Below are 4,520 nucleotides of genomic sequence, written 5' to 3'. Positions count from 1 at the left end.
CTAACAATGCACTTCACCTTGAATACACCATCCAATAATGAAGATGGTGGTGGCAGCACATGCTATGGAGATTTGACGTGTGCTTCAACACAGTTGATAAGTACAGAGATGATAGGGTGGAGTTGTACTGTGTCATTGTGGTTCTTACAACAACCAAATCTGAAGAAGCAATCAGAACTCTGACCCAGTAAGGCAAGAAGAGAACAACTTCCAAAAACAATTATTGTTTTTTTTGTCACTTCATTCCAGAAAGTAAAACTCATAGATTATGTAATTCATTATACATAAAGGGAAATATTTCAAGCCTTTATTTTTGTACCCTTTATCTTTTGATGATTTATCTTACACATAATGAAAACCCAAAATTCAGTGTCTCCGGAACTATAATAGTACATAAGATCAATAAAAGATTATGTTGTAAACAGAAATGTCTGGTTTCTGCAATTAATGTTCATTTCCATGCACTTAATACTTGTAGATTTTCTACAGGGTTCAGGTCAGGAGAGTTTGCTGGCCAATCAAGAACAGGAACACCATGGTCACTGAACCAGATGTGGGCAGGTACCAGGTCCTACTGGAAAATAAAATCAGCATCTTTATAAAGCTTTTTTGTGGAAGGAAATTTTCTGCTAGATGGCTGCTTTGGAGAATTTCAGAATACACAGAAAACCAACACATGCTGATGTCATGGCACAACAAATCATGACTGATGGTGGGAATTTCATGCGGGACCTTCATCAACATGGATTCAATGCATCTTCACTCTTCCTCCAGACTCTGGGACCTTGATTTTCAAATAAAATGCAAGTTTAACTTTCATCTGAAATCAGGACTTTCGACCATAGCAAATGTACAGTTCTTGATGTTGTTGCTCTTTATTCATTGTAGCCTCAATTCACCCCATTTTGAAGCTACCCTAAATTCTTGAAAGGACTTTACTTGGCAACCTTCTCAGGGATGTGTTTATCTGTGTATGTGATGCACCTTTTATTGTCACAATTCTTCCTTCCACTCAACTTTCTATGAATATGTTTGGATACAGCAGGCTGTGAACAACCAGCATTATTAGTGATGGTCTTTTGTGGCTTACCCTCCTTGTCAATAACAGTCTTCTGGACATCAGTCAACAGTTTTCACCATGATTGTGTAGCCTGCTGACCCAGATTTAGAGACCATTAAGAGGCTCGGAAAACATTTGCAAGTTAATTAAGTTAATTTGCTAATTAGGTTATGAGACTGAGTCTTTTTTTAAATTATATTTCAATTACAAGAAACAAATGCTGGAAATATTTTCTATTTGTAATAAATGTACATAAGTTTTACTTTCTAAAATGAGTTACAAAAAATATTTAACTTTCTCACAATATTCAACCTGTGTTAGATTCACCTATCAATTTATGTCACTCACTGCTAAATATTTCATAATTTTCAAGCTCTTCTACTTATTGGAAGACAAACAATTCCTATCATTTAAAGTTGGCCATAAAGCCAGCGATAGACAGATGGTTCATACAATCAGCTGGCAAACATTTTTTGAAGTGACTATGGTTTCCCTACAGTGTTCTGTGTAACAAACCATCTGGCCTGTCAAATTCTATTCAGCACATTCAGTTTCAGAGAGTTGATTTGGATATAACACTTAAGGTTGTCACCCGTTATTTGTAATTATGTGAAGATATGTTTGTGTATCTTTAGGGTGACATTTATACTGAAGCCAGTGGTCTATGAGATACATTCATGGAGAAAGTTCCTAAAGATGCGCTAATAAAGACTTTTTGCATAAAATGTGTCATGCGTTACATTTTGTCGGTTTTGTGTTGACTAAATATGAAATTAATTTCTGCACAACACACACACACAAGAAATTACCTCCAGGTAGCTGTGACAAAAATGTTTAGGGGGTGTCACAGTCAGTAATAACCAAAAGATCTCCTAAATTACTAGCCTTCCTATCAGCGAAAATGGGAAGACTTTTAAAGCCATTTCCTGTAGTCGGGTCAATGCGCCAAAGTTTGATGACACATTTTTTGATCTCTTCAGATAATGGGGAGAATGTAGTATGTAATTATTTTTAAGAGCTTCAACTAGGAAACTTTTACATAGGGTCTGAAAAAAAAAAAAAAGGGAGCAAAAGGAGCATCTGCGAAACTTAAAATAAAAATGGGGGAGCAATCTTCTGTTTCTGCTCCCTCAATTTTTTTAACCAAGTAAAATTTGATCACTCCTTGCATTAATATTTTTTAGTTCTAAGCAAGCAAAAAATGTCATAATGGGGTTTTCTTAGACTCCGAGATACACAACCATGTGGACAAAGACAGCGTTTTAACAGTTTATTTAGAAACATGGATAAAGGTTGGACTGGAGCTGGCGGACAAACGGGGTCTCTCTGAAGGAGAAAGACAGAATCTAGTAAACACTCTGGGTGGAAACGGAGAAAATGTGAATGTTCTTTAGATGCTGACTTACAGGGGTTCTTGGCAAGACTGGGCGAAAATAATTCCTTCTCCACGGTGGCTTGAGGCTGTGAACAGTTTTCAGAGGATGAAGTGCTTTGTTTCTTCTCTTCCAGGAAACTCCCCTATGGTTGGAGGGTCTTAGCGTTGGACTGTGATTCTCAGGTGGCTCCTGAGAAGCTGGACTTGGAGTTGGAAACAGAAAGGAGGCTCAAGGCAGAAATGTTGAGGCTGGAGTTCCCAAACTCCTCTGAACATGACACAAGTGAAAACGGAGACCAGAAAGGTTCCACGACTTCCTTCAGCAAAGGGGGATCTTCAAGGCAGGGGGGGTAAAAAACGAGGTCAGAGAAACTGCTTGGAAGCAGGACTGCAGAGAAGCAGAGGTCTAGCAGTTACCACGCCAAGTGAGAAAATGAGCCGACGCCTCACTCTGGGTTTTCACTCCCTAAGTAGCCCAGCTGATTGCTCTCAGATGAGCAACACCTGTGCCGCAGCACCTGCCAGTCACACCCTGCACAGAAAGAACACAGCACACAAAAACACAGCCTCCAAACAGCCTGCGCACAAACCACCGTGGATATGACAACAAATAAATAGTAGAAATAGCTGCTAAATTTTAGTCCCATCTGCCTTCACCTCTGACTTGGATCGATCCAACTCAATGTATAACACTTCATCTCCTCCTGATTTCTGAAGCATGGGTCTGAGTTAAGTGCCATTTAGGTGCAACCAATGACCATCTCCGGTGGAAGAATTACAGCTAGTTAGTCAGAAGCATTATTTTAGCTGACCAAAGTCAGCTAAAATAGCAAAACAGTTCTACAACAGAAAACATCCACAGCCATGGGATACAACACTATATTAACAATAGAACTCCCTGAATTCTAACACTACTAGATAATAGTATTTGATCAAAACCTATTAAGTTTTATTATTATTTATAAATAGTACTGAAAAATAATACAGAGTAGTGGGTATATTTAAAAAAAAAGCTTTACTAATCTGACCAAAAGCATGTTACGCCCCCCTTTCACTCCGCGGACATAAACTAGCGCTAAAAATGCCTTCAGCTCATCCACACTCATGTCCGAGGAGGAATCATCTCCTAAAACTCTGCGGGCCTCAGCCACCCTGCAGCCCTGAACATGGATGAGCATTTCGGCATCCACCAAGCAGAGGAACGCTAACAGGACAACTCGTGTTTTTTAGTCGGGCAAGGCTCACTCTCTGACCCGCCGTCACTGGAACTGAATGCTGACCAAGAGCCGTCAGAATCCCTCTCGACCCCAGAATCATAATCATGTAATTTTTGAAGCATTTCCAATGCCTCATGAGCAGAAAATATCCTTCTGGAAGCCATTTGTAGGATGCCAACAATCTGACTGCGTTCTAGAGTGGCGGTTGCTAGGCAATGCTTGCGGAAAAAAATATCAATGTAAATAACAAGGCCGTCAAAATAGCGGCAGTGGTAGTTAAAGGTAGAAATACTTAGATCTTTTATTTACTTTGTTATTTTTTTTTTAAATAGAGACATAGGAACACACAAGACACAGGTTTAGAAAAAGTCAGGATGCCAGGAAGATAGGAGTTTTAATAAACCAGAGTTATGGCATGTCAAACTTTCAAAACCGTCAAATTGACGGCCCTGGGAGTTCTAGTGTTAAAGGATGTTTATAGTTTATAGTTAGACTGTTTTTGGTGCAGAGTAAGCTTTTTGATTTTTCAATAGGCTGTCAGTTCTGCAACATCTTTAAAGATGGTGTGTTCATGTGTTTTTCAAGGTCCCATAGTTGAAAATTATTATGGCAAACTCATAAAAAAAAATCTTATGATTAATACAGCCTGCAGCTTCCTCCAGTGTAACTGTAGTGTTAACAAAGATTTTGTTCGGCTGAGAAAACAGCAGCAACCCTAACAACTGCCTCTTATGAAAGTGTAGTTGAGTAACATTCGCTAATACTTTAGTGTTGTATGCTGACAATAAATATTTCCAATTTCATTTGGTTGAAATAGCTTGAACTGGCTAATATGAGGTGTTTGTCTGACTAGCTGTTATCCTTCCAC

General features: G+C 38.9%; 1 long non-coding RNA gene across 1 annotated transcript; it reads right to left on the bottom strand.

Annotated features, from left to right (window-relative positions):
* Positions 1 to 2,317: 2,317 nt before the first annotated feature.
* LOC124861000 lies at positions 2,318 to 3,070 on the bottom strand. The gene is made up of 2 exons (XR_007036538.1): positions 2,467 to 3,070; positions 2,318 to 2,386 (listed from the first exon to the last, which is right to left on the bottom strand). It is a non-coding gene; the product is annotated as an uncharacterized LOC124861000 (long non-coding RNA).
* Between the last annotated feature and the right edge of the window lie 1,450 nt (positions 3,071 to 4,520).

The sequence above is a fragment of the Girardinichthys multiradiatus genome, chromosome 23 (genome assembly GCF_021462225.1).
Source record: "Girardinichthys multiradiatus isolate DD_20200921_A chromosome 23, DD_fGirMul_XY1, whole genome shotgun sequence".
Lineage (NCBI taxonomy): Eukaryota > Metazoa > Chordata > Actinopteri > Cyprinodontiformes > Goodeidae > Girardinichthys > Girardinichthys multiradiatus.
The sequence above is the reverse complement of the archived record's forward strand: the minus strand, read 5'-3'. Positions and strand labels throughout refer to the sequence as shown.